The following is a 16,860-nucleotide window of genomic DNA, read 5'->3' on the forward strand; positions in this document are numbered from 1 at the left end:
TCATAACCCCTTATGGAACTCTGAGAATGGAAGGCTGTGACCACTGATAAAGAAACTGGAGTCTGAGGAGACAAAAACTAAGGAACTTTTTTCTTTTTTCTTTTTTTTTTTTTTTTTCAGCTTACTTTATGTCTCACTTGAGGAATGAAACAGCTTATAAATAAGATACTACCTTTCAGCTTTTCTTTTTGCCCTGAGTACAGTGGTTTAAACTGGGAAATAAGACCCCTAGTATTTGTCTGGAAGTAGCCTAAAAGTTCAACCAAAAAGTTGTATTTTGACATGATCTGATTTTCAGTATTCACAATGGATTGAGTCTCCAACATTCTCTTTATTTCAGAGACCCATATGCTGGATCTACAATTTGCTGCAATTACATGCATGCAAACTAGTCAAAGCCTATATATAGTAGGGATAGTAATAAACACATATTGCCTCCTCACAGGAACCTCTCCAGACTGAGTTCTTCCAGTTATCTGTAATGGACAAATGAAAGCATTTTCTGTTATAGCTGGAAGTCTCAGACAAGCATTGTCTATGATTAAGAATGAAATTCCCAGCAGAAATGCTCATTTTCTCCTTCAGGCTCCTGCCAGCCAAGCAGGGAAATCAATACATTCTGAAAATAAAACAGAAAAATGCAAGGTAGAGTTTTGACTGTGACAAAGACAGAGCACCAGAAATTCCCAGCTGCTCTACCAAGTGCTCTACATCAGGGTTCCTGGTACTCTGGATACTGTCATCACAGGCAAGAGTGTTAACAGTGATGACAGTGAATAACTGGGTAGATCCTAACATAACTTGGACTGACCGCAAACTGTGTCCACCTGCTGCTGCAGAGAGTGCACTCCAGACATACTCAAGCTGTTGACACAAAGACCTGGCAACAAATTCTCAACACTTTATCCAACCTTGTAACCACTTGAGGATTCATGCTCCACTACAAGGCTGTCTTGTTTTAATTAGCACCAAAAGAAAAGCACACTAGCTTAGGCTAGTACCTAAGCAATTAAAAATAGTGCTTGCTAGCCTACATTCTTTCAGAGATCCTACCTGAAAAACAATGAAAGAACAGGAGGAAACATGATGCTATTCTCTCTCTGAATTCTTTAGAATACCTGCTGCTAAGAATTCCCTGCTTTCTGTGGCTCTCTATTTATCTGTTTGAGCAGGTAGAATATATACACTCTACCAGGCAATTCACATAGCCATTTTAATAGCAGAATGCAATACCTCAACACTAGAAAAATGAAAGTGAAAGGTCTATGAATTATTACAAACCCACTCAATCTCTGGCCATGCAGCAGTGCCCTGAACTGTAAAGGCTTTTTTCTTGTGTTTAAGTTACCATGGAAGATGAAATAGTCACACAGATGTACTGGCCAGTAGAAACTGGTATTGCTAGCTGTGTATCATCTATAAATACTTTTTTTTTTTCTGATTTATAACCTATCTCCACTTCATAATTGGAAAAAAAAATCCAACTCCCAAATCCAGAAATGGTTTAGTTTTGTTTTTAAACACAAACTTTCTCAGTTGAAGTTTTCTTTTTCCAAAACATTATTCAAGATGTTAAAGTTATTTTATGAGAAAGCATCAGATTATGCATTGTACTGCTGTGTGAAAATAAAACTCATTTCTGTTACAATGAAGTTGTTTTCTGCTACATGAATATCTCTCAATATATCTTGGCTCTTGAGCATATTGTTTTGCAGTTTGTTATCTTGCTGTCTTTTTCAAGTATTCCTGTAAGGCTCAGCAAGTAAACTAAATGTTGACTGAATGTCTTCTCTAATGCAAAGTCCATTTTCTAACCTCTGATGCACCAAAGTTTCTTTCTAACAGGTTAATTTTTTCTAATTGACCACAGGATGTTGCTTATAAGCATCTAGGAAGAAAATTCTAGGGCAAAGAAGAAGAGATGATATCAAGTGTCACGAGTGCCAGACCTACCCATGGGCTCAGAGATATTCTGAGCTGGACTGAGGTGATGCACATAGGGCAGTGCATTATGGATAAAATCCACTTTGGACTATGCAGCCCTTAACTGTGTCCAGGCTGAGAGTGAGTAAGGGATCAAACACTGCCATGCTTGCTGCTTCACAACAAATAGTTTGGGAAATAAGTCCCACCATCAAGAGAAGGGCCACATGCTTCTCAACAGAGCTGAGCAGCTGAAAGGAGTTGCAGGGAGAAGCCCTGGGATTTCTCCTGCATGTCCTTTGCTGTGCCTTCTACCGATCCTGTGCACCTTGAGCTGCAAAGGAGCACGAGAGCCTTCAAGAGCATGTCACAACATCACATAATGGCTGAGGTTGAAAGGGACCTCTGGAGGTCATCTCGTCCAGGCTCTGCTCAAGCAAGGTCACCAGATCAAGCAGGGTCACCTACATCAGGTTGCATATGACCATGCCCAGATGGCTTTTGATTAGCTGCAAGTATGGAGATATTCTTCTCTCTAGATATCTGTCTCTACAGCTGCTCTTAGACATGCTCAGTATTTACTTACTAAGAGCTACCTATCATCTAGTGAAACAACTGGCTGCATTGTTGATATTACAGTATATTCCAGGAGATCATGAAAGATGTTGCAAAGATTGGCTGCAGTAATTTTCAACTGTAAAGAAAGCCCTTACAAAGCTCTGGTCACTCCGTCACTACTTCATGCAACCAGAACAGGATAAAGGGGTATAGAATGGTTTCCTCACCCTCGGGACTGAAAAACCACATCTGGCACTTTCTGCTAATAATGAATACATATTAGATGGGATCCCAAATATCTCAAACAGACCATGTCCTTCCAGTGTGAGATGGTTGCTCAACACCCCAAGAAACCACTTTAAAATAGCAAAACTAGACTCAACATCTTTCCATAGAAAATCAGAGAAACACAAAAATTTTAAATCTTGTGCAAGATAACCAATAAATAAGTGAATAACTGCATCAGAAGCATCAGAGTTTGCCATATCTGCTAAGCTGTAAATGGAAAGTAGGCTATGGAATGTCTACTCAAATTCTCAAGGCACCCTTTTCCTTGCCAGATTTCACAAAGAGAAATGTGTGACAATTTCACCTTGTTCGATTAAAACATTTGCATTATAACTTGTTTGGGGTTAAAAAAGTGTTAGGAACTTAATACTTCACATTGGTTTTGGTCTGTGAATTTTTGAATCATCTAGAGAATATGAGCTTCTTGATGAAAAGTACTATTTTGTGTTATGAACCAGAAAATAATGGCCTATCAGACTATAGAAAGTGGTCTAAAGCATCTATCTTTAATCTTCTTGTGTAAGTGTTCTAGACACTGTAATTTCCAATAACAATAATGGAATAAATACCTCATTAACCCCTTTAAAGCTTCCAACACCATGACAATATCTAAATGAACTGTCAGTGGAACAGGCAGTGTTCAGTAAGACAGCAGACCAGAAAGTTAATATTGAGCTATATCCCTCATGAAATAACTGAAATGTATTCTCATCCTCAGCAACCTGGCAGCTTTTATATTGTCACAAAATGCAAAAGAAAAAAATTCAGAGTCTCTGAAGTTCATAAATCACCTCACATTTCAAATCAGCTTTGAAACATAAGATAAAACAGCATTTACTAAATCTTGGAATGGAATGTTTGTTTAGACAGAATTTAACTCACAGAAGAGCCCCTACTTGAACTTCATATTTACACATTTCTGATCCATAAACCTATTGATATTACACTATTCTTATCATAAATTAGTGTTCTGACAGACTAATACCCATTGCTGAGTGTCACGGATATTTATTGAATAGGAAGTAAAAGTGTAATATCTAGTATAAGCAGAATATTCACATAACAATAAAAAGTATAGATTTGGCTTTAGGGAACAATTCACAGTGCCTGAATGCATCAGAAAGGAAAATAGGGAGCTTGTGCAAAGAATATGAAGAATTTAATCATTAAGTATGGGCTTGTGGTGGAAGTGTCTAGATCAAAATCAAAGCCTGTGGGTGAAAAAGATGAGGACTATATTATACAGGACACTGGACATTCTATTGACTTGAACACCATGGTAATAGCCACTGAGGTAAATGCACCGCAAAAGAGAAATACAGAGCAGGGAAAATAAAGCAAAGAGTAAGAGTTCTGCTTTGCATGCAGGTGGGAAGAACATAACACCGGTGATGAATTCTGTTACACAGTGATGCATAGACTTCATTGAAGGAAATATCAAATAATTCTAGACAAAATTAAGGGTGATATTTTCAAAACTACCTAAAAGACTAAAACACCAAATTCTCAATAAAATTATAGTATATTAAAAACATGGAACTCTACAAGACTTTGCAAATTTTGTCTTAAATGAAATCAAATCACATTTTTAAACAGCAGATACTGGTGAGTTATAATCTTGCTCAATTCATGGCACACTGAATTTTGAAAGATTAGGTGCTCATCTCAAGTCAAAAATCTTGAAAAATATGGATATGTAATGTGAAACACTTTAATAGAGGACAGATTTCAAGAACTCAGGGTTCTGTGCTGAAAATCAGACTTTCCAAATGCAGCTGAAAATTAGTAATAATAAAAGATCAACACATCCAAATCAGAAATCAAAAAAACTTGAAGGACTATGAAGCTAGCTGTTCTGAGACCAAGAGCTCGCTTGAACCCTGAGTTATTAGCAAGAGCTCTTCCCATTCAAATTCAGAAATGAATTTCCTTTTCCTGTTAAAAGCAAAACCAAATTCCAGGGTCCCTGTTGATAAGATATCCTTGGAAGATCTATAGCCATGTTTCACTAACTGGAACACAGGAACAGTGACCTGTCCAGGAACACCAGGAACAGTGACCTGGAACTGCACCTCTCCACCTCCTGCACTTTGGGCAAGTCTGTTTTCTCCTAGGTCCTAGAATTATAGAATCATTAAGGTTGGAAAAGACCTTCAAGATTGTCTAGTCCAACCGTATCCCTACCACAAATATCACCCACTGAACCACGTCCCTGTGCACCACATCCAACCTTTCCTTGAACACCCCCAGGGATTGTGACTCCACCACCTCCGTGGGCAACCTTCTTCAATGATGCTTCTATCTTCAATGTCTTTCAAATTTCTTTGACAAGCCAAACATCAGAGTTATGCAGGCATCAAACTGAGCAGCATGGCAACAGGTTTCTATGATTTTTTCTCATTATCAGTGGTCAAGTATGGGTGCTCAGTCCAATGTTGGGTATGATAATAATGCCTTGTTAGGCAGCAATCAGGTCATTGCCCATTCAGCCATAATAAAGTGCAATCAAGATAGAGCGGCTTTAGAAGCATCAGAATGGAAAAGGCCAAAGCTACTCTCCTACCACCTCCCTGAATTTGATGGGGATTTCTGCCTCTGATGGAGTCAGACCCATTTTTGGACATTTCTCAGGCTTTCCTCTGACAACTGATTCAGTAAATTACATCTAAACATGCTGAAATGGACCAAATTGGTCCAAATGGCTGATACTTCCATCAAAATGTCTCCTAATACATAGAACTAGAGCTGTGGTCAGCTCTCTTGTGTATTCCCAAGTCCTTTTGGATATCAGATTTGTGCAACCTGATCCAGTGGGAGGTGTCCCTGCCCGTGGCAGGGGTGTTGGAATCAGATGATCTTTAAGGTCCCTTCCAACACAAAATGTTCTGTGATTCTATGATCTCCAGGAGCAACAGCAATCAAAAGGGGTCAGAGATTGAAACCGTTTTTGTTTGATTGTTTGTTTTTTGTTTTGTTTTGTTTTCACCTGCCCTCCAAACAGTCAGGCAGTCTGACTGCCCCAGGACACTGTGCAGAGAGGCTGGTGTTCTTTGTGATGAAGAAGAAAAGTTCAGATACTCAACATCTCCTGTAGAGACCAACTTAAGAGTAAGGTTTTATATTCCACAACTATTCTCAAACCAGCAAAACCACTGTCATGTATTTTTAATTCCTTTGAACAGCATTTTTTGGTTGTATCTTTCTCCCCAGCCCTTCCAGCCATATGGGGACTCTCCAGTTTCAGAAGATCCTGATATGTGACTTGAAAATCCGCAATTTATTCAATTAAAGGAGTCTTTTTCCTTGGTCCATGTGAAACAGGCCCTGTTGAGAGGGGATGCTGAGGATACAGACCCACCTGCACCCCCGCTGTAGTAAAGTTAACTTGCAGACACGTGCCAGCCCCACTGCCAGCACAACAGTGAATAAAACACACAAATACATGGCAGCACAGATTATTAACATGTTGCAAAGGTAGCATTTTGAAAGTATTGCTGTCCTTTCTCTTTTCCCTCCTCCTTCTTCATCTTGCCTTTCACCTCCACCTGTATCTCTGTGAAAGCACTTTCTTCTGAAAGTGCTATGACTAGATTTTGTTAGATATCTGGATGCCACAGAAATTTGAAGCCAGTGCACTAATTCATTAGGCCATTTCCTCATCCCTGCTGATTCCCTTGAAATTTCCTGCCTTTTCCAGCACCTTTGTGGGGAAGTCTTATTCAGGAAAATAAGTAATATTTAATAATAAAAGCTGAAACTATGTGGTAGTAACATGGACCCAACTTGCTTGTCTATTTGACTGAAAGTCCCATGCTAGGTCAGTTCTCTCCTCTCTAGGGCCATTCTAAGGCTCATGTAAATCATGCTTACCCAAAGACTGCTCTGATCCTGCAAACAGATGCTCAAATACGAAGCTGTGCAAGCAGCCCCTCTGTGACCCATACTCTGGTGTGGGATGCGGGTCTGGGGCAGAGCACCTGTTTTCAGGGTTTAAACCACAATATGTAGTGTTAGATGAGGCAGACTGAGTTCTAGACTTCATTACTTGTATTAGATATACTTTTTACCCAAATTCTGTGACCTGGTCAATAAGCAATTAGTATTTTATGACAAAGTGCAAGTGGCAGTGTTAATAGCAGTTTGTAGCTACATGCACACATGAGAGCCAAGAATAATTTTTATGACTCCAGTTGAAACGCATGTAACAAACAGAAGTCAATTTTTATGACCATAACGATTGTGTCCTCTCAATGCCTGTAGAAAATAGCTTTACGCAAATCAGTTAATTAGTATCAAAGTGCAGTTGTTCACAGACTGTTCAGCTGTTCTATCCAATACTTGGAGAGGCTTTCAAACAAGAAGTTTAATACATTTTTTCACACACAGACACATACAAAAAAAATCAAAACAAAACAAAAAAAATACACACTAAACTTTAGTAGCCACTCAAAATCTAAAACTTAAAGTTCTAGCTTAAAGTATACTTTAAAATAGTGTTTTACAATTTCATAAGTTACTAGTTCTAAAATTTATAAACCAGACTTTTTTAAAAGAGACTTTTAAACATGAAGATGATAAAAATGCATGTGGTTATTGCAATGACACCAAGCACTTCCACTGAAAATTTCAAACCCTCTGGATTTTAGTATTAACATTTATATTACCTCCATCTTATCCTTTCAGAATTGCATTCAAAATAAACGAGCTAACACTCCTTACAGCAGTGTTATCATATTCCGCTCTTTATTATTTCACTTGCTAAATGTTTTCTTTCCCAAGACTCTCAAACTGATTTAATATCCTTCCTGCTTAGCCTCTACCTTATGCACAGAAGTACAAGTCTTTTGCATCAATTTAAAGCCAAAGTGATGAATGGAATTTAATGATCTTTTTTGTACAGTTCTGTATAACACTAAACAATGGCCAATGCATTCATTCAAGATCAGTTTTTTGCCTTGTTTTTAATTAGCTTCCTATCTGGAGGGGTGGTGTGAAAAATTGCACCCTGGGCCTTACTACATCTTTCTTTTATAAAATGTATGTACAACAAATAAAAAGCACATTTTAACCTACCTGCTACCTATTACGTTAAATGTCATTACTACTAAAGACTGGCAGCTCATCTAACAAACGCCCTCATTATTTTATTCCAGCTCTACTTTGGGTATAGTCAATCAAATCACACTTGATTTATGTCAGATGCTAACAAAATACAGTATAAATAGAGCCATTGAGTACAATTCAGTGATTCTGTGTTTATTCAGCTCTAAGCTATGAAGCTAAAGTGGATACCATTTATAACCAAGACATGCATTCTTCATGGCCATAAGAGTTAGCAGGCCATAGCTAGAGCACTTTTAAGGCTGAGAGAATATAAAGTGTTCCTGTGAGCGGACTCAATTTTTTTTTTAAGTATACAAATTAATAACTTATATAAAGATAGAAAACACTACTAGGACTATATATCATTTTTTTCTTCCTTTGATTGGAAAAGTTGTCTGAGGATTTAATATAGCCTAGTTTGCAATGTAGGCCTCATTATTAATGGTTGGTGATTTTAGTATTTTCTAAAGGTGACTTTCTACAAGAAATGGCTTTTAGGAGTATGTCTACATTACAATTTCAGTCACATGAGTTATTGCAAGATTTTTCTGGGCATTGTGTTGAAGATTTTGTACATCCAGGCTATTGACCTACAAAAGTCTGGTTTGGTTGTGGAAAATTACAGAAACCCAGTTGGGTTCACTGAGTGATGGAAGAGCCATGAGAAGTATTTGCTACATGTCAGCTGGAAGCCCTTCCAACAGAGTTCAGCAATCCAATTCCTCTCCTCACTGCTCCTTATTTTCAACAACTGTTTCTACTCAACAGCTAAAAGCTGATATACATTATACAGGAAAGCCTGAAGCAGACAAGACTACATTGCGCAAGACTACAACCTCAGATTTCCTAGATAGGGAGATACTTTAAATCTAGATATTCAGGTTCATGATGGGTGTCTTGAAATGAATATTTTTCAAATGGCAGCTATGCATTGAAGAAAGGGTAAGAAAATTCTTGTTAAAAATTCTCTAAATTGTGCCTGTGGGTATATTCAGAAACATAATTTTCTGGAAAAAAGGGAAGTGGAAATGGTTTGACAATAAATATCTTAAGAATTAGTACTGTTTAAAATGCTATTCTGTCATGCACAGAAAGGACCAAACTCACATATCTCCTGTGCTAAATAATGTTTTCCCAGCATTGTCTTGGAAAGGTCAGCCAATGACAGCAGACATTATCACTCGTTCTCATAATTTTTTCAGATCCTGAGAGCATCCAAAACTATGATGACTAAACTGGGGAGTTTCCCATGAGTTTCTGACAGCATAAGGATATTGTAAGATAGACAGAATTGGATGGGATTTCTACATTAACGTCTGTGTATCCTTACAGCATGGGCTAGAACATAAATTATTCATGGTACAATTTTTGCAAGGAAAGGTACGTGTGTGTTACTCTTTCAGTTAGCTCCTTCCACGTAAGCCATACCTTTCGCTTTTGCTCAGGACCACAGTCACCAATGCTACATGGTTTGAAGCACATTTGGTGTTTTAAAATGTCACTATGCATGCTCAACAGCATTATGAAAAATGTCTTTTAAACACACATTGCCTAACTTGATAATCAAAACCGACAATCTTGACAGCAATCTTCCAAACAAGATGCAATAGCAACATTAAATTTTCCACTTGCCCATTTAAAACAAACACTTCACAATCAACAAATTAAAACTCTCATCAAGAGGAAAAAAAAAAAAAAAAAAAAAAGTAATCAAACAGGCACTATTTCTCAAAACAATGCAGTAACAGGGAACCAAGTACTCTCCTTTACTCTTCACTGGTACAATAATGAAGGGCTTCATCACTAAACAGCATCCAACTCTGGTGTTTCCATGACAGTTCAAACCTTCAATGTGTTGGCAGATTGAAAAAAGAAAGGAAAAAAAGAAGTTGACTGCATAGATTCCACCCTGTGGCAGCAATTCACGTGGGAACTGAACCCTAAAGATTAGGGACCTTTATTTTAAAATTATCAATCAGGAGTGGGAGGGATGAACTTTTCCAGCTTCTTTGGAGCAAAGACAATCTGTTCTTCCACTCAAAAAGCACTAGGAATGAGTGAGTGCCAGAGAGGTGGGTTAGAAATGAAAGCAAGGAGGAGGAAGATGCAGCTTTTATTTTTGTTTCTTTATTTCACCAAGGGTTGACCTGTTAAAATAATGGCAACACAGCATTGAAATGATCCTAGGTCTCTATCAGACAAATCATGGCTCAAAGTATTTTCTTTCGGTTACATCAGAAAGTATGAACTTGCAACCTTGGCCCCAGCTCTTTTAATGGCACACTGACAGGGCAAGAATAATTCACAGGTTGAGCTAATCAAAGGTGAAAAGGGAGAATCAGTAAATGTCGTATCCTTTTGCCACTTTCATCAATCCGACTAACTGAATTTGAGCTAAAGCTTGGCAAATTTTCTGCAAAGGGAAATTAATATGTAACACATCTGAGGCCTAGTGCTGGCCAGCAAAATTGGAAAGCCGGCGTTATATCAGAGGGCGATTATTGAGGGAGAGAATGGCCGAAGCTGAGATAATCAGAAAGAAGCTTCTGCATGTCTCTCTCCTCCGATAGTACTGTGACCCTCCCAGCCCTGCACCTGAGTAGAAATCCCTCTACTTTTCAATTTTTCCCCATCAGGAATATATTCTATTGCCCATTTCTGTTGCCCACACATGATTGAATCAATTCAATTACCTTGGAAAAGTTGATACATATTCAGGCCATGAAGACGCTCAGGATAGAAAGAGAGGAAAAGAGACAAAGAAATCCGTATTTACCCAATAATAAGTTTCATTTGGGAAAGGTTTGAAAACAATTCTCCCTCGCATTTGTCCCTGTCAGATCACATTATTCACAAATGAAGTTTACAAAATATCAATTCAATTTCAATAAGGGAGCCTGAATCCCAACACACGAGGGCTGAATTTACCAAATCATAACACTTGAGGGGACCCTGGTGGCTTCCAAATATTTTCCAGTCAGAGGTAATCAAAAGCAGACCGCTGAATACTAATACATTCAATTTCACCCCTTTTGTTCGCATCTGTTCCTTTATAATACTATTTTCTACACTTCCAAATCACTGATGATGGCAGTTTGGAGGAAAAAAAAAGAAAAAAATAATAATAAAAAAAAAGTGTGTGGAGGGGAATCATATAGCTTCAATGTTTTTGTGAAAACACCTTCAAATATGTCCAATTAATCAACTTACTGATGAGCAAACCAGTGAGCTGTATCATGGAAAAGAAAAAATCGTGATGTTCCCTCCAGTGCCATCCTAGATTGGTTACTAATCACATTCTTATCACAAGAGTATGCTCTAGAACCAACTGCTGGCATTAAAATTTGCTAATTAGATAGTAAATGTTGCTTTCTTATCAACCTGTCCTCAGCTACTGCCCCAAAAAGGACAAAAAGAAGGAAGATGGGCAACATAGCAGGTCCAGGAGAGTATCCAATGTTTCAGCTTCTGGTCCTAGTCTCAGTTAAGAATCCATGTTTTGTTGAACTGGCACTGGATCATACTCTTGGTGAAAATGTGACATGGGTATCTCAGAACAAATTATATTTTTCAGAGAGTCTGATGGATCAGTTTCCTGTAGCATTATGTGCAACAGCCTTCACCACACTGCCTTTAGGTAAGTACATCAGGTGATGGGTCTGGAGAACAAGTCTTACGAGGAGCAGCTGAGGGAGCTGGGCTTGTTCAGCCTGTAGAAAAGGAGGCTTAGGGGTGACCTTATTGCTCTCCACAGTTACATTAAAGAAGGCTGTAGCGAGGTGGGGTTTGATCTATTCTCCCACGTGCCTGGCAACAGGATGAGGAGGAATGGGCTAAAGTTGTGCCAGGGGAGGTTTAGATTGGATATTAGGAAAAACTTCTTTACCGAAAGGGTTGTTAGGCATTGGAATGGGCTGCCCAGGGAAGTGGTGGAATCACCATCCCTGGAGGTCTTTAAAAGACGTTTAGATTTAGAGCTTAGTATGGTTTAGTGAAAGACTGGTTAGTGTTAGGTCAGAGGTTGGACTAGGTGATCTTGGAGGTCTCTTCCAACCTAGATGATTCTGTGATTTTGTGATCACTAATCCAAAACTGTACCATGGGCATCAGAAAATACATGATCTCATGATCTGCCCCTGCTACTAGGAAATACTGCTGTATCACAAGGCTTAAATCTTTAATAAGTCAGCAAGTTCTAGTCAAACTGCAGAGCACACTTCTCCCACTCTGTCTTTCACTGACAGATGGTCACTACTCATAGGTGTACAGATAAGTATATCTGAAGATTAAGGTAGCTGCAAGATTCATTGATGCATTCATCAGTTAAAACTGAATTCTGTGGCATTCATGGAATCCAAAAAAATTTTTCCCGTTTGCATAAAAACAGCATTGGTGCCTTATTCTCATCTGTAAGGTTTTCCTGAAATGGGAGTCAGAAATAATAAAAATAAAAATAATAAAATATGAGTAGCAGAAACATGCCTGCAGAATGCTTCCTGCCAAAGATGCTTCCAGAGGGTAGTCAACCACTATCCTGGTCACAAAGGAAAGCAATTCTGAAGAGCAGGAAAAAACAATGAGATTGGCCCAGAACAAGACCTGAAGTCCCTGAAGTTCTGAAGTTCCTCCATGTTGTCACTACACTAGGTCTTCAGAATAAAGTTGTTTAGGTTTCTTTTCTTCGATTGGGTTTGGGGAAGGGTGGATTTGGCCTTTCTGAAGAGAATAAGTTATACATAAAGTGACATACTGGTATATACCCATGTACAAGGTTAGCTACATCCATGCGCACATGTGAGAACACACTGTATGTGTGTTTTGATAAGTACAATAAATTACCCAAAACACTTGAAAACAAGTTTCATTTTACAGCAATGGTATGCAACTAAAAAATAAAATATAAATTGCTTAGCATGAAATTTTACTTTTAAGCTTATTCCATTTACTAAAAAGTCTTCATAGACTTTCCAACTTGCCTTTATCTGGAAAGATATTCAGTGTATTTCCCCCATGCTGTTATAAAAATGGTTTTATACTTTGAGAAATTATGCCAGGACAAAACCAAATAGCTGAGGTTAATTTAACATTTACACGTTATTGTGAACAATCAAAAAATATTAAAATGGTGGTTAATCTAACAATTTACAAACCGTACCATTCTAAAAGCATAGCAATTGTTGTTCTTAGCTCTGTCAAGACCACATGCTGTGCAGACACCTATTAAGGAATCCAAGCTTTTCTTAATGTATTTGAAGAGTGAAAACATGTAATTGGAAAAGAAAGTGAAACCCCCCTACAAAAGGATTTGTTAGGGACATACCCGTCAACAGATTATTGTTATCAGTTTCACCACATAAACTAACAACAGTGTTCAAGTCTACATTTTTTCTAGTATATTAGAAGAAAATAAGCATTTAATGGTATTTTGAGAACATTTAAACCTCATCATTATATTCTAAAATTGATCTCAGTGTTTCTGCTTCATGCAACAAGCTGTTACACTGATTTTGTGAACTGCTAGAGCTAGTTCCTCTGGGAAGCCAAAATATACAAAGCATAAATTGTGGGTCATTTTGCTGTCCTGGTTCACCACATGTTCCCCAGAAGACTAGCAATGAAATGAGACAGATAAAGTTGAGGTTGGGACCATTTTGCACAAATCATCCCTAGGAGCAAAATCTGTAGGGCTGAATCTGTAGGGCTGAAGTGTCAACTTCAAAGATGAGGCTTTGGGCAGACAACATTTTTTTTTTTTTTTTGTTTTGTTTTTTTTTTTTTTTTTTTTCCCCAGTGGCTATTCCTTCATCAGGGAGACATACCTTTCATATTCCACACACACAAGAAAATTGCACACCACCCTTCATACAAGATGTATTATTTGTGGCTCTGGACAAAGTAGCTGCTCCAGATCATCTACCCATTTACCACTATTAGCCACATGACAGTCAAGCATCTAATCCAGACAAATCCAGAATTTTGTTCTATTGGAAGGAAAAAAAGAAAACACATTGGGAAGGCAACTCCTTCCATCCAGAAGAACTTCTTTCCAGAAGAAAAGGCTTCTAAAGCAAGTGATGTTTCCTTATTTGTCTTAGGCAGGGATACTTCTTCCTCCACAAGTGCCTCCCCTTGACACAGCTGTTCCACGCTGCTAGAAAAAGTTTTCAGAAAAGTGACCTTCATTCATGAATTTCTGTTCATTTAGTTTGAGCCACAATATTCTGCCTAAAATTGCCTTTTCTGGCTCTTTTCAGATTTCATTTCTGAACCTTTGGGAATAGAACATTTTCCAGGGCTGGATACAAGACAATGAATCACTCATATTTTCCTTAAAGTGTTTTGAAAATGAATTTCTCTGTAGACAGCATCTATATTTTCTATTTGCAATCAAATGTCTCACCTAGGAAGTCTCACCAAGGTGGTGACTTTGCTTTTTACTTTGAGTATGTCATACAGCTTTCACAGCAATGCTCCCTATCTAATGTAACTGAGATTTTAATATGAATAAATTTGTGATGAGATAACAAAGTCAAACCAAAAAGTCACAGACAGGCTTTGAGAAAAACACAGTTCTTCTGTACTTGTGTGTGGCATGGAAAGAATAATTAATATCATATCACAAGTTTAGAGTAACAGGTTGTTTGTGGAGACCACCTAAGAACACAGAGCTGGCTTTCCTTATTCTAAACCACAGTGTTTTAGCTATTTCCTTTAACTGGAGATAAAGACCTAAATGTTCTCTATGGTTAGTTTCATTTTGAGATAAGAAAATGAATTTGACTAATGAATCTTAAATGAGGAAAAGAGAATTTATAGACATGACTGTATTCTTTCAAATCTCTCTGCTGCCTCATGCAAGTTTTGGCAAAGAAAAAGCATCCATAATATCAGCTTTAGTTTTGCTTATCGTTTCACTTTCAAACACTCTGTGTTGGAATGTTTGAAATGCTGATGCTGCAAGAGGGTTTTTAAAATGTAAAAATATATGCTGCCACTGTAAATTGAGAGGGAAAAATCTTCTATGTTTCAAAACATTTTGATCCGTATCAAGGATTTAAATACTCATTTTTACAAAGACTAAATTTGGTAATATAAGTGAAACCTTGATTTGTGATCAATGAAAATTTTAAAGCTAGGAGTTTGAAGCTCGAGAAAAGAAGCTGGTTTGCCTGGATTTATTCTAAATATTGCATTCTCTTTTCTTCACCTTAGTTTTCCCAAGTTTCAATTCAGAAACACCAGCTGAATTATGCCACAGCAGTTATGTTTTCCAGGGAATCAAACAAGCTTAACAAGGAAAATAATATGAGTTATTATTCACCTCAATTTCTTGAACCAACCTGATGCTTGGAATCAATGTTGAAATGCAAGCAAACCTACTGCACTGATAACCCTCGAGAAGGCACTGCAGGTTCATGTTCATCCATCTGTTTTTCCCCATTGTACCAATGTTAATTCTGAGCACTGAAAACTACCCATGTACTTCTGAGCAGCTCTCCATGCTGCTAATCTGTTTTTGCCTCTTCTGTTTTCCCACTACAACCAGTGGCAAAACACTGCAAAAACATTTTAGTGTAGATATATTCCTATTTCTTACTACGTATTACACAGAAAGCCTGGGAGCCCAGGATGATCTGGGGCTTAAACAGTCATTCTTTGTTGCTTTGTCTCTTATGTGTAAGACTGCTGTATTTGCTCTGAGATCTTTATGTCCAAGGATGGAAACTAGCATGTTATTCTCTGGATATATTGATCTTAGGACCAAAGCATGCTGTAAAATGAGACGATCGTAATGGGATTTAAAGTTATTATAGGCAAAGCTGCAGTAACACATAGTAAGTTCCTGGCATTTTCATTGACTGGTGAAAAATCACATAGCTACTATACATACACTTAAAAAAAAATGGAAAAGATCTTCAAGGCCTGGCATTGGAAAAATGGAAAAGATCTTCAAGGCCTACCTATATTTTGTAGTTAGGTTTACAGAATTATTTTAGGTGAGTTTTTATGGAAAAAGGGGAAGAAACAACAGGGCTTTCTATTAGTGGAACAGAAATTTCACCAAAGGCACTATGAATTCCAAAAATAAATAAATAAATAAATAAATAAATAAAAATTAAGAGCCTTGTTCTCTTTTATACTATTGCTATGTTAAACAACAGCAAATAATACAACCTGCCCGCCCTGCCTAGAAATATAATGAGAATAAATAAAGCCTAAATATCACTCCTGTAATATTATGAAGGGCTTTGTGTAAAGGAAAACTGCACCCAAAAATATCTCAGTGATTTAGGGGAAATTTTTCTCCCTCTCTGTCCAAAGCAGCAGAGCACACCACCATGCAGCAGAGCACTAACCTGGATCTCAGCTATGCACTGGTGAGCTGTGAAGTGGATGCAGCAGATAGGCTGGGATGGAGCATGGGTATTCTGGCCACATCCTTGTGTAGCTTCATGGCCTGTCAGAAGGCAACAGGAAAGGGCAGAGCTGCAGCCCAGGAGAACTGAAAGGAGGATGCAATTCTCTTCCCTCATTAAATCTCCAGATCCACCTGGTTTTGATTCAGCTCTAGATCTGCCAAACTCTGTTGAACACCACTGCCTGGAAAGTACTTAGTCATATTTTCCCATTTCTTTAATTTGTTCAATATTTTAACCAGACATTTACAAATTAAATATTATAACTCCTCTCCTCCTAGTTTATGCCATCAAAAAATATCAGTTTTTTAAAAAAACTTTGGTTATTTCAGACCTTTTCCTGTGACTGACTGGGAAACAGGCAAGAGTTGTGGGGAACTAAAACTTTAAGGGGTTGAAAAACTCCTGCTATTAAGATTTGGTACTGAAGTTTCCTCCTGACAGGACCTTGAGATCCAGGGAAAACTAAAGAAGGCAACGGTAGCAAAGTCAACTTAAAAACAACAACTAAATCTACCCTGGAAGAATGATACTGGTGAAAGAAGATCCTCTGGAAAAAAAATAAATAAAT

Source organism: Aythya fuligula, chromosome 4 (assembly GCF_009819795.1).
Source record: "Aythya fuligula isolate bAytFul2 chromosome 4, bAytFul2.pri, whole genome shotgun sequence".
NCBI lineage: Eukaryota > Metazoa > Chordata > Aves > Anseriformes > Anatidae > Aythya > Aythya fuligula.